Genomic DNA, 14,582 nt, shown 5'->3' with positions numbered 1-14,582 from the left:
AAAGCTCCCTCTACACTGTCCCCATTAAACGCTCCCGGGGCAGGTTCAGCACGCGTTAGATACAGAGTAATGCTCCCGCTACACTGTCCCATCAAACACTCCCAGGGCAGGTACAGCACGGGTTAGATACAGAGTAAAGCTCCCTCTATACTGTCCCGTCAAACACTCCCAGGGCAGGTACAGCACGGGTTAAATACAGAGTAAAGCTCCCTCTACACTGTCCCATCAAACACTCCCAGGGCAGGTACAGCACGGGTTAGATACAGAGTAAAGCTCCGCCTACACTGTCCCATCAAACACTCCCAGGGCAGGTACAGCACGGGTTAGATACAGAGTAAAGCTCCCTCTACACTGTCCCATCAAACACTCCCAGGGCAGGTACAGCACGGGTTAGATACAGAGTAAAGCTCCGCCTACACTGTCCCATCAAACACTCCCAGGGCAGGAACAGCACGGGTTAGATACAGAGTAAAGCTCCCTCTACACTGTCCCATCAAACACTCCCAGGGCAGGTACAGCACGGGTTAGATACAGAGTAAAGCTCCGCCTACACTGTCCCATCAAACACTCCCAGGGTAGGTACAGCACGGGTTAGATACAGAGTAAAGCTCCCTCTACACTGTCCCATCAAACACTCCCAGGGCAGGTACAGCACGGGTTAGATACAGAGTAAAGTTCCCTCTACACTGTCCAGTCAAGCACTCCCAGGGCAGGTACAGCATGGGTTAGATACAGGGTAAAGCTCTCTCTACACTGTCCCCATCAAACACTCCCAGGGCAGGTACAGCACGGGTTAGATACAGAGTAATACTCCCTCCACACTGTCCCATCAAACACTCCCAGGGCAGGTACAGCACGGGTTAGATACAGAGTATAGCTCCCTCTACACTGTCCCCATCAAACACCCCCAGGGCAGGTACAGCACGGGTTAGATACAGAGTAAAGCTCCCTCTACACTGTCCCATCAAACACTCCCAGGGCAGGTACAGCATGTGTTAGATACAGAGTAAAGCTCCCTCTACACTATCTCATCAAACACTCCCAGGGCAGGTGCAGCACGGGTTAGATACAGAGTAAAGCTCTCTCTACACTTTCCCATCAAACACTCCCAGGGCAGGGACAGCACGGGTTAGATACAGAGTAAAGCTCCCTCGACAATGTCCCCATCAAACACTCCCAGGGCAGGTACAGCACGGGATAGATACAGAGTATAGCTCCCTCTACACAGTCCCCATCAAACACTCCCGGGGCAGGTACAGCACGCGTTAGATACTGAGTAAAGCTCCCTCTACACTGTCCGCATCAAACACTCCCAGGGCAGGAACAGCACGGGTTAGATACAAAGTAAAGTTCCCTCTATACAGTCCCATCAAACACTCCCAGGGCAGGTACAGCACGGGTTAGATACAGAGTAAAGCTCCCTCTACACTGTCCCATCAAACACTCCCAGGGCAGGTACAGCACGGGTTAGATACAGAGTAAAGTTCCCTCTACACTGTCCCACCAAACACTCCCAGGGCAGGTACAGCACGGGTTAGATACAGAGTAAAGCTCTCTCTACACTGTCCCCATCAAACACTCCCAGGGCAGGAACAGCACGGGGAAGATACAGAGTAAAGCTCCCTCTACACTGTCCCATCAAACACTCCCAGGGCAGGTACAGCACGGGTTAGATACAGAGTAATGCTCCCTCTACACTGTCCCATCTAACACTCCCAGGGCAGGTACAGCACGGGTTAGATACAGAGTAAAGCTCACTCTACACTGTCCCCATCAAACACTCCCAGGGCAGGCGCAGAATGTGTTAGATACAGAGTAAAGCTCCCTCTACACTGTCCCATCAAACACTCCCAGGGCAGGTACAGCACGGGTTAGATACAGAGTAAAGCTCTCTCTACACTGTTCCATCTAACACTCCCGGGGCAGGTACAGCATGGGTTAGATACAGAGTAAAGCTCCCTCTACACTGTCCCATCAAACATTCCAAGGACAGGGACAGCACGGGTTTGATACAGAGTAAAGCTCCCTCTGCACTGTCCCATCAAACACTCCCAGGGCAGGTAAAACACGGGTTAGAGACAGAGTAAAGCTCCCTCTACACTGACCCATCAAACACTCCTAGGGCAGGTACAGCACGGCTTAGATACAGAGTAAAGCTCCCTCTATACTGTCCCATCAAACACTCCCAGGGCAGGTGTAGCACGGGTTGGTTACAGAGGAAAGCTCCCACAACACTGACCCATCAAACACTCCCAGGGCAGGTACAGCACGGGTTAGATACAGAGTAAAGCTCCCTCTACACTGTCCCATCAAACACTCCCAGGGCAGGTACAGCATGTGTTAGATACAGAGTAAAGCTCCCTCTACACTGTCTCATCAAACACTCCCAGGGCAGGTGCAGCACGGGTTAGATACAGAGTAAAGCTCTCTCTGCACTTTCCCATCAAACACTCCCAGGGCAGGTACAGCACGGGTTAGATACAGAGTAAAGCTCCCTCTACACTGTCCCATCAAACACTCCCAGGGCAGGTACAGCACGGGTTACAGAGTAAAGCTCCGCCTACACTTGTCCGATCAAACACTCCCAGGGCAGGTACAGCACGGGTTAGATACAGAGTAAAGCTCCCTCTACACTGTCCCATCAAACACTCCCAGGGCAGGTACAGCACGGGTTAGATACAGAGTAAAGCTGCATCTACACTATCCCATCAAACACTCCCAGAGTAACGCTCCCTCTACACTGTCCCAGCAAACACTCCCAGGGCAGGTACAGCACGGGTTAGATACAGAGTAAAGCTCCCTCTACACCGTCCCATCAAACACTCCCTGGGCAGGTACAGCACGGGTTAGATACAGAGTAAAGCTCCCTCTACACTGTCCCATCAAACACTCCCAGGGCAGGTACAGCACGGGTTAGATACAGAGTAAAGCTCTCTCTACACTGTCCCATCAAACACTCCCAGGGCAGGTACAGCACGGGTTAGATACAGAGTACAGCTCCCTTTACACTGTCCCATCAAACACTCCCAGGGCAGGTACAGCACGGGTTAGATACAGAGTAAAGCTCCCTCTACACTGTCCCATCAAACACTCCCAGGGCAGGTACAGCACGGGTTAGATACAGAGTAAAGCTCTGCCTACATTGTCCCATCAAACACTCCCAGGGCAGGTACAGCACGGGTTAGATACAGAGTAAAGCTCCCTCTACACTTTCCCATCAAACACTCCCAGGGCAGGTACAGCACAGGTTAGATACAGAATAAAGCTCCGCCTACACTGTCCCATCAAACACTACCAGGGCAGGTACAGCACGGGTTAGATAGAGAGTAACGCTCCCTCTACACTGTCCCAGCAAACACTCCCAGGGCAGGTACAGCACCGGTTAGATACAGAGTAATGCTCCCTCTACACTGTCCCATCAAACACTCCCAGGGCAGGTACAGCACGGGTTAGATACAGAGTAAAGCTCCCTCTACACTGTCCCATCAAACACTCCCAGGGCAGGTACAGCATGGGGTAGATACCGAGTAAAGCTCCCTCAACACTGTCCCATCAAACACTCCCAGGGCAAGTACAGCACGGGTTAGATACAGAGTAAAGCTCCCTCTACACTGTCCCATTCATCACTCCCAGGGCAGGTACAGCACGGGGTAGATACAAAGTAAAGCTCCCTCGACACTGTCCCATCAAACACTCCCAGGGCAGGCACCGCACGGGTTATATACAGAGTAAAGCTCCCTCTACACTGTCCCGTCAAACACTACCAGGGCAGGTACAGCACGGGTTAGATACAGAGTAAAGCTCCCTCTACACTGTCCCCATTAAACACTCCCAGGGCAGGTACAGCACGGGTTAGATACAGAGTAAAGCTCCCTCTACACTGTCCCATCAAACACTCCCAGGGCAGGTACAGCACGGGTTAGATACAGAGTAAAGCTCCCTCTACACTGTCCCATCAAACATTCCCAGGGCAGGTACAGCACCGGTTAGATACAGAGTAAAGCTCCCTCTACACTGTCCCATCACACACTCCCAGGGCAGGTACAGCACGGGTTAGATACAGAGTAAATCTCCGCCTAAACTGTCCCATCAAACACTCCCAGGGCAGGTACAGCACGGGTTAGATACTGCATAAAGTTCCCTTGACACAGTCCCATCAAACACTCCCAGGGCAGGTACAGCACGGGTTAGATACAGAGTAAAGCTCCCTCTACACTGTCCCATCAAACACTCCCAGGGCAGGTACAGCACGTGTTAGATACAGAGTAAAGTTCCCTCTACACTGTCCCATCAAACACTCCCAGGGCAGATACAGCACGGGTTAGATACAGAGTAAAGCTCTCTCTACACTGTCCTCATCAAACACTCCCAGGGCAGGAACAGCACGGGGTAGATATAGAGTAAAGCTCCCTCTACACTGCCCCATCAAACACTCCCAGGGCAGGTACAGCACGGGTTAGATACAGAGTAATGCTCCCTCGACACTGTCCCATCTAACACTCCCAGGGCAGGTGAAGCACGGGTTAGATACAGAGTAAAGGTCACTCTACACTGTCCCCATCAAACACTCCCAGGGCAGGCGCAGAATGTGTTAGATACAGAGTAAAGCTCCCTCTACACTGTCCCATCAAACACTCCCAGGGCAGGTACAGCACGGGTTAGATACAGAGTAAAGCTCCCTCTACACTGTCCCATCAAACACTACCAGGGCAGGTACAGCATGGGGTAGATACAGAGTAAAGCTCCCTCTACACTGTCCCATCAAACACTCCCAGGGCAGGTACAGCACGGGTTAGATACAGAGTAAATCTCCGCCTACACTGTCCCATCAAACACTCACAGGGCAGGTACAGCACGGGTTAGATACTGAGTAAAGTTCCCTCGACACAGTCCCATCAAACACTCCCAGGGCAGGTACAGCACGGGTTAGATACAGAGTAAAGCTCCCTCTACACTGTCCCATCAAACACTCCCAGGGCAGGTACAGCACGGGTTAGATGCAGAGTAAAGTTCCCTCTACACTGTCCCATCAACACTCCCAGGGCAGATACAGCACGGGTTAGATAGAGAGTAAAGCTCTCTCTACACTGTCCCATCAAACACTCCCAGGGCAGGTACAGCACGAGTTAGATACAGAGTAAAGGTCACTCTACACTGTCCCATCAAACACTCCCAGGGCAGGTACAGCATGGGGTAGATACAGAGTAAAGCTCCCTCTACACTGTCCCATCAAACACTCCCAGGGCAAGTACAGCACGGGTTAGATACAGAGTAAAGCTCCCTCTACACTGTCCCATTCATCACTCCCAGGGCAGGTACAGCACGGGGTAGATACAAAGTAAAGCTCCCTCGACACTGTCCCATCAAACACTCCCAGGTCAGGCACCGCACGGGTTATATACAGAGTAAAGCTCCCTCTACACTGTCCCGTCAAACACTCCCAGGGCAGGTACAGCACGGGTTAGATACAGAGTAAAGCTCCCTCTACACTGTCCCCATCAAACACTCCCAGGGCAGGTACAGCACGGGTTAGATACAGAGTAAAGCTCCCTCTACACTGTCCCATCAAACACTCCCAGGGCAGGTACAGCACGGGTTAGATACAGAGTAAAGCTCCCTCTACACTGTCCCATCAAACATTCCCAGGGCAGGTACAGCACCGGTTAGATACAGAGTAAAGCTCCCTCTACACTGTCCCATCACACACTCCCAGGGCAGGTACAGCACGGGTTAGATACAGAGTAAATCTCCACCTACACTGTCCAATCAAACACTCCCAGGGCAGGTACAGCACGGGTTAGATACTGCGTAAAATTCCCTTGACACAGTCCCATCAAACACTCCCAGGGCAGGTACAGCACGGGTTAGATACAGAGTAAAGCTCCCTCTACACTGTCCCATCAAACACTCCCAGGGCAGGTACAGCACGTGTTAGATACAGAGTAAAGTTCCCTCTACACTGTCCCATCAAACACTCCCAGGGCAGATACAGCACGGGTTAGATACAGAGTAAAGCTCTCTCTACACTGTCCTCATCAAACACTCCCAGGGCAGGAACAGCACGGGGTAGATATAGAGTAAAGCTCCTTCTGCACTGCCCCATCAAACACTCCCAGGGCAGGTACAGCACGGGTTAGATACAAAGTAATGCTCCCTCGACACTGTCCCATCTAACACTCCCAGGGCAGGTGCAGCACGGGTTAGATACAGAGTAAAGGTCACTCTACACTGTCCCCATCAAACACTCCCAGGGCAGGCGCAGAATGTGTTAGATACAGAGTAAAGCTCCCTCTACACTGTCCCATCAAACACTCCCAGGGCAGGTACAGCACGGGTTAGATACAGAGTAAAGCTCCCTCTACACTGTCCCATCAAACACTACCAGGGCAGGTACAGCATGGGGTAGATACAGAGTAAAGCTCCCTCTACACTGTCCCATCAAACACTCCCAGGGCAGGTACAGCACGGGTTAGATACAGAGTAAATCTCCGCCTACACTGTCCCATCAAACACTCCCAGGGCAGGTACAGCACGGGTTAGATACTGAGTAAAGTTCCCTCGACACAGTCCCATCAAACACTCCCAGGGCAGGTACAGCACGGGTTAGATACAGAGTAAAGCTCCCTCTACACTGTCCCATCAAACACTCCCAGGGCAGGTACAGCATGGGTTAGATACAGAGTAAAGTTCCCTCTACACTGTCCCATCAAACACTCCCAGGGCAGATACAGCACGGGTTAGATACAGAGTAAAGCTCTCTCTACACTGTCCCCATCAAACACTCCCAGGGCAGGAACAGCACGGGGTAGATACAGAGTAAAGGTCACTCTACACTGTCCCCATCAAACACTCCCAGGGCAGGCGCAGAATGTGTTAGATACAGAGTAAAGCTCTCTCTACACTGTTCCATCTAACACTCACGGGGCAGGTACAGCATGGGTTAGATACAGAGTAAAGCTCCCTCTACACTGTCCCATCAAACACTCCCAGGACAGGTACAGCACGGGGTTGATACAGAGTAAAGCTCCCTCTACACTGTCCCGTCAAACACTCATAGGCCAGGTACAGCACGGGTTAGATACAGAGAAAGCTCCGCCTACACTGTCCCATCAAACACTCCCAGGGCAGGTACAGCATGGGTTAGATACAGAGTAAAGCTGCCTCTACACTGTCCCATCAAACACTCCCAGGGCAGGTACAGCTCGGGTTAGATACAGAGTAAAGCTCCATCTACACTGTCCCATCAAACACTCCCAGGGCCGGTACAGCACGGGTTAGATACAGAGTAAAGCTCCATCTACACTATCCATTCACACACTCCCAGGGCAGGTACAGCACGGGTTAGATACAGAGTAACGCTCCCTCTACACTGTCCCAGCAAACAATCCCAGGGCAGGTACGGCACGGGTTAGATACAGAGTAAAGCTCCCTCTACACTATCCCATCAAACACTCCCAGGGCAGGTACAGCACGGGTTAGATACAGAGTAACGCTCCCTCTACACTGTCCCAGCAAACACTCCCAGGGCAGGTACAGCACGGGTAAGATACAGAGTAAAGCTCCCTCTACACTGTCCCATCAAACACTCCCAGGGCAGGTACAGCACGGGTTAGATACAGAGTAAAGCTCCACCAACACTGTCCCATCAAACTCTCCCAGGGCAGGTACAGCACGGGTTAGACACAGAGTAAAGCTCCCTCTACACTATCCCATCAACCACTACCAGGGCAGGTACAGCACGGGTCAGATAGAGAGTAACGCTCCCTCTACACTGTCCCAGCAAACACTCCCAGGGCAGGTACAGCACGGGTTAGATACAGAGTAAAGCTCCCTCTAAACTGTCCCATCAAAAACTCCCAGGGCAGGTACAGCACGGGTTAGATACAGAGTAAAGCTCCCTCTACACTGTCCCATCAAATGCTCCCAGGGCAGGTACAGCATGGGGTAGATACAGAGTAAAGCTCCCTCTACACTGTCCCATCAAACACTCCCAGGGCAGGTACAGCACGGGTTAGATACAGAGCAAAGCTCCCTCGACACTGTCCCATTCATCACTCCCAGGGCAGGTGCAGCACGGGGAAGATACAAAGTAAATCTCCCTCTACACTCTCCCATCAAACACTCCCAGGGCAGGTACAGCACGGGTTATATACAGAGTAAAGCTCCCTCTACACTGTCCCGTCAAACACTCCCAGGGCAGGTACATCCCGGGTTAGATACAGAGTAAAGCTCCCTCTACACTGTCCTATCAAACACTCCCAGGGCAGGTACAGCACGGGTTAGATACAGAGTAAAGCTCCCTCTACACTGTCCCCATCAAACACTCCCAGGGCAGGTACAGCACGGGTTAGATACAGAGTAAAGCTCCCTTTATACTGTCCCGTCAAACACTCCCAGGGCAGGTACAGCACGGGTTAGATACAGAGTAAAGCTCCCTCTACCCTGTCCCATCAAACACTCCCAGGGCAGGTACAGCACGGGTTAGATACAGAGTAAAGCTCGGCCTACACTGTCCCATCAAACACTCCCAGGGCAGGTACAGCACGGGTTAGATACAGAGTAAAGCTCCCTCTACACTGTCCCATCAAACACTCCCAGGGCAGGTACAGCATGGGTTAGATACAGAGTAAAGCTCCGCCTGCACTGTCCCATCAAACACTCCCAGGGCAGGTACAGCACGGGTTAGATACAGAGTAAAGCTCCCTCTACACTGTCCCATCAAACACTCCCAGGGCAGGTACAGCACGGGTTAGATACAGAGTAAAGCTCCGCCTACACTGTCCCATCAAACACTCCCATGGCAGGTACAGCACGGGTTAGATACAGAGTAAAGCTCCCTCTACACTGTCCCATCAAACACTCCCAGGGCAGGTACAGCACGGGTTAGATACAGAGTAAAGCTCCATCTACACTGTCCCATCAAACACTCCCAGGGCAGGTGCAGCACGGGTTAGATACAGAGTAACGCTCCCTTTACACTCTCCCAGCAAACACTCCCAGGGCAGGTACAGCACGGGTTAGTTACAGAGTAAAGCTCCCTCTACACTGTCCCATCAAACACTCCCAGGGCAGGTACAGCACGGGTTAGATACATAGTAAATCTCCCTCTACACTGTCCCATCAAACACTCCCAGGGCAGGAACAGCATGTGTTAGATACAGAGTAAAGCTCTCTCTACACTGTCCCATCAAACACTCCCAGGGCAGGTACAGCACGGGTTAGATACAGAGTAATTCTCCCTCTACACTGTCCCATCAAACACTCCCAGGGCAGGTACAGCACGGGTTAGATACAGACTAAAGCTCCGCCTACACTGTCCCATCAAACACTCCCAGGGCAGGTACAGCACGGGTTAGATACAGAGCAAAGCTCCCTCTGCACTGTCCCATCAAACACTCCCAGGGCAGGTACAGCACGTGATAGAGACAGAGTAAAGCTCCGGCTACACTGTCCCATCAAACACTCCCAGGGCAGGCACAGCACGGGTTAGATACAGAGTAAAGCTCCATCGACACTGTCCCTTCAAACACTCCCAGGGCAGGTACAGCACGGGTTAGATACAGAGTAACGCTCCCTCTGCACTGTCCCAGCAAACACTCCCAGGGCAGGTACAGCACGGGTTAGATAAAGAGTAAAGCTCCCTCTACACTGTCCCATCAAACACTCCCAGGGCAGGTACAGCACGGGTTAAATACAGAGTAAAGCTCCCTCTACACTGTCCCATCAAACACTCCCAGGGCAGGCACAGCATGTGTTAGATACAGAGTAAAGCTCCATCTACACTGTCCCATCAAACACTCCCAGGGCACGTACAGCACAGGTTAGATACAGAGTAAAGCTCTCTCTACACTGTCCCATCAAACACTCCCAGGGCAGGTACAGCACGGGTTAGATTCAGAGTAAAGCTTCCTCTACACTGTCCCATCAAACACTCCCAGGGCAGGTACAGCACGGGTTAGATACAGAGTAAAGCTCCGCCTACACTGTCCCATCAAACACTCCCAGGGCAGGTACAGCATGGGTTAGGCACAGAGTAAAGCTCCCTCTACACTGTCCCATCAAACACTCCCAGGGCAGGTACAGCACGGGTTAGATACAGAGTAAAGCTCCGCCTACACTGTCCCATCAAACACTCCCAGGGCAGGTACAGCACGGGTTAGATACAGAGTAAAGCTCCCTCTGCACTATCCCATTAAACACTCCCAGGGCAGGTACAGCACGGGTTAGATAGAGAGTAACGCTCCCTCTACACTGTCCCAGCAAACACTCCCAGGGCAGGTGCAGCACGGGTTAGATACAGAGTAAAGCTCCCTCTACACTGTCCCATCAAGCACTCCCAGGGCAGGTACAGCACGGGTTAGATACAGAGTAAAGCTCCCTCTACACTGTCCCATTCATCACTCCCAGGGCAGGTATAGCACGGGGTAGATACAATGTAAAGCTCCCTCTACGCTGTCCCATCAAACACTCCCAGGGCAGGTACAGCACGGGTTATATACAGAGTAAAGCTCCCTCTACACTGTCCCGTAAAACACTCCCAGGGCAGGTACAGCCCGGGTTAGATACAGAGTAAAGCTCCCTCTACACTGTCCCGTCAAACACTCCCAGGGCAGGTACAGCATGGGTTAGATACAGAGTAAAGCTCCCTCTACACTGTCCCCATTAAACACTCCCAGGGCAGGTACAGCACGGGTTAGATACAGAGTAAAGCTCCCTCTACACTGTCCCGTCAAACACTCCCAGGGCAGGTACAGCACGGGATAGATACAGAGTAAATCTCCCTCTACACTGTCCCATTCATCACTCCCAGGGCAGGTACAGCACGGGGTAGATGCAAAGTAAAACTCCCTCTACACTGTCCCATCAAACACTCCCAGGGCAGGTACAGCACGGGTTATATACAGAGTAAAGCTCCCTCTACACTGTCCCGTCAAACACTCCCAGGGCAGGTACAGCCCGGGTTAGATACAGAGTAAAGCTCCCTCTACACTGTCCCGTCAAACACTCCCAGGGCAGGTACAGCACGGGTTAGATACAGCGCAAAGCTCCCTCTACACTGTCCCCATCAAACACTCCCAGGGCAGGTACAGCATGGGTTAGATACAGAGTAACGCTCCCTCTACACTGTCCCAGCAAACACTCCCAGGGCAGGTACAGCACGGGTTAGATACAGAGTAAAGCTCCCTCTACACTGTCCCATCAAACACTCCCAGGGCAGGTACAGCACGGGTTAGATACAGACTAAAGCTCCCTCTACACTGTCCCATCAAACACTCCCAGGGCAGGTACAGCATGTGCTAGATACAGAGTAAAGCTCCCTCTACACTGTCCCATCAAACACTCCCAGGGCAGGTACAGCATGGGTTAGATACACAGTAAAGCTCTCTCTACACTGTCCCATCAAACACTCCCAGGGCAGGTACAGCACGGGTTAGATGCAGAGTAATGCTACCTCTACACTGTCCCATCAAACACTCCCAGGGCAGGTACAGCTCGGGTTAGATACAGAGTAAAGCTCCGCCTACACTGTCCCATCAAACACTCCCAGGGCAGGTACAGCACGGGTGAGATACAGAGTAAAGCTCCCTCTACACTGTCCCATCAAACACTCCCAGGGCAGGTACAGCACGGGTTAGATACAGAGTAAAGCTGCGCCTACACTGTCCCATCAAACACTCCCAGGGCAGGCACAGCACGGGTTAGATACAGAGTAAAGCTCCATCTACACTGTCCCATCAAGCACTCCCAGGGCAGGTACAGCACATGTTAGATACAGAGTAACACTCCCTCGACACTTTCCCAGCAAACACTCCCAGGGCAGGTACAGCACGGGTTAGATACAGAGTAAAGCTCCCTCTACACTGTCCCATCAAACACTCCCAGGGCAGGTGCAGCACGGGTTACATACAGTGTAAAGCTCCCTCTACACTGTCCCATCAAACACTCCCAGAGCAGGTACAGCATGTGTTAGATACAGAGTAAAGCTCCCTCTACACTGTCCCATCAAACACTCCCAGGGTAGGTACAGCACGGGTTAGATACAGAGTAAAGCTCTCTCTACACTGTCCCATCAAACACTCCCAGGGCAGGTACAGCACGCGTTAGATACAGAGTAAACCTCCCTCTACACTGTCCCATCAAACATCCCCAGGGCAGGTACAGCACGGGTTAGATACAGAGTAAAGCTCCGCCTACACTGTCCCATCAAACACTCCCAGGGCAGGTACAGCATGTGTTAGATACAGAGAAAAGCTCCCTCAACACTGTCCCATCAAACACTCCCAGGGCAGGTACAGCACGGGTTAGATACAGAGTAAAGCTCCGCCTACACTGTCCCATCAAACACTCCCAGGGCAGGTACAGCACGGGTTAGATACAGAGTAAAGCTCCCTCTACACTGTCCCATCAAACACTCCCAGGGCAGGTACAGCACGGGTTAGATACAGAGTAAAGCTCCGCCTACACTGTCCCATCAAACACTCCCAGGGCAGGCACAGCACGGGTTAGATACAGAGTAAAGCTCCATCTACACTGTCCCATCAAACACTCCCAGGGCAGGTACAGCACATGTTAGATACAGAGTAACGCTCCCTCTACACTGTCCCAGCAAACACTCCCAGGGCAGGTACAGCACGGGTTAGATACAGAGTAAAGCCCCCTCTACACTGTCCCATCAAACACTCCCAGGGCAGGTACAGCACGGGTTAGATACAGAGAAAAGCTCCCTCTACGCTGTCCCATCAAACACTCCCAGGGCAGGTACAGCACGGGTTAGATACAGAGTAAAGCTCCGCCTACACTGTCCCATCAAACACTCCCAGGGCAGGTACAGCACGGGTTAGATACAGAGTAAAGCTCCCTCCAAACTGTCCCATCAAACACTCCCAGGGCAGGTACAGCACGGGTTAGGTACAGAGTAAAGCTCCGCCTTCACTGTCCCATCAAACACTCCCAAGGCAGGTACAACACGGGTTAGGTACAGAGTAAAGCTCCCTCTACACTATCCCATCAAACACTACCAGGGCAGGTACAGCACGGGTTAGATAGAGAGTAACGCTCCCTCTACACTGTCCCAGCAAACACTCCCAGGGCAGGTACAGCACGGGTTAGATACAGAGTAAAGCTCCCTCTACACTGTCCCATCAAACACTCCCAGGGCAGGTACAGCACGGGTTAGATATAGAGTAAAGCTCCCTCTACACTGTCCCATCAAACACTCCCAGGGCAGGTACAGCATGGGGTAGATACAGAGTAAAGCTCCCTCTACACTGTCCCATCAAACATTCCCAGGGCAGGTACAGCATGTGTTAGATGCAGAGTAAAGCTCCCTCTACACTGTCCCATCAAACACTCCCAGGGCAGGTACAGCACGGGGTAGATGCAAAGTAAAGCTCCCTCTACACTGTCCCATCAAACACTCCCAGGGCAGGTACAGCACGGGTTATATACAGAGTAAAGCTCCCTCTACACTGCCCCGTCAAACACTCCCAGGGCAGGTACAGCCCGGGTTAGATACAGAGTAAAGCTCCCTCTACACTCTCCCGTCAAACACTCCCAGGGCAGGTACAGCACGGGTTAGATACAGAGTAAAGCTCCCTCTACACTGTCCCATCAAACACACCCAGGGCAGGTACAGCACGGGTTAGATACAGAGTAAAGCGTCCTCTACACTGTCCCATCAAACACTCCCAGGGCAGGTACAGTACGGGTTAGATACAGAGTAAAGCTCCGCCTACACTGTCCCATCAAACACTCCCAGGGCAGGTACAGCACGGGTTAGATACAGAGTAAAGCTCCCTCTACACTATCCCATCAAACACTACCAGGGCAGGTACAGCACGGGTTAGATAGAGAGTAACGCTCCCTCTACACTGTCCCAGCAAACACTCCCAGGGCAGTTACAGCACGGGTTAGATACAGAGTAAAGCTCCCTCTACACTGTCCCATCAAACAATCCCAGGGCAGGTACAGCACGGGTTAGATACAGAGTAAAGCTCCCTCTACACTGTCCCATCAAACACCCCCAGGACAGGTACAGCATGGGGTAGATACAGAGTAAATCACCCTCCAGACTGTCTCATCAAACACTCCCTGGATAGGAACAGCACGAGTTAGATACAGAGTAAATCTGACACTACACTGTCCCATCAAACACTCCCAGGGCAGTTACACCACGGGTTAGATGCAGAGTAAAGCTCCCTCTGCACTGTCACATTAAACACTCCCAGGGCAGGAACAGCATGGGTTAGATACAAAGTAAATCTTCCTCTACACTTTCCCATCAAACATTCCCAGGGCAGGTACAGCATGGGTTAGATACAAAGTAAATCTCCCTCGACACTGTCCTGTCAAACAATCCCAGGGCAGGTAAAGCATGAGTTAGATGCAGATTAATCTCCCTACACACTGTCATTCCCATGACAGGTTCAGCACGGGTTAGGTACAGAGTAAAGCTCCGTCTGCACTGTCGCATTAAATACTCCCAGGGCAGGTACAGCACAGGATAGATATAGAGTAAAGTTCCCACTAAACTGTCCAATCACACACTCCCAGGGCATTTACAGCACGGGATCGAAACACAG

The sequence above is a fragment of the Somniosus microcephalus genome, chromosome 4 (genome assembly GCF_052327205.1).
Source record: "Somniosus microcephalus isolate GS21.2 chromosome 4, FLI_Smic_1.0, whole genome shotgun sequence".
NCBI classification, from domain to species: Eukaryota; Metazoa; Chordata; class Chondrichthyes; order Squaliformes; family Somniosidae; genus Somniosus; species Somniosus microcephalus.
Note: the sequence above shows the minus strand (reverse complement) of the source record.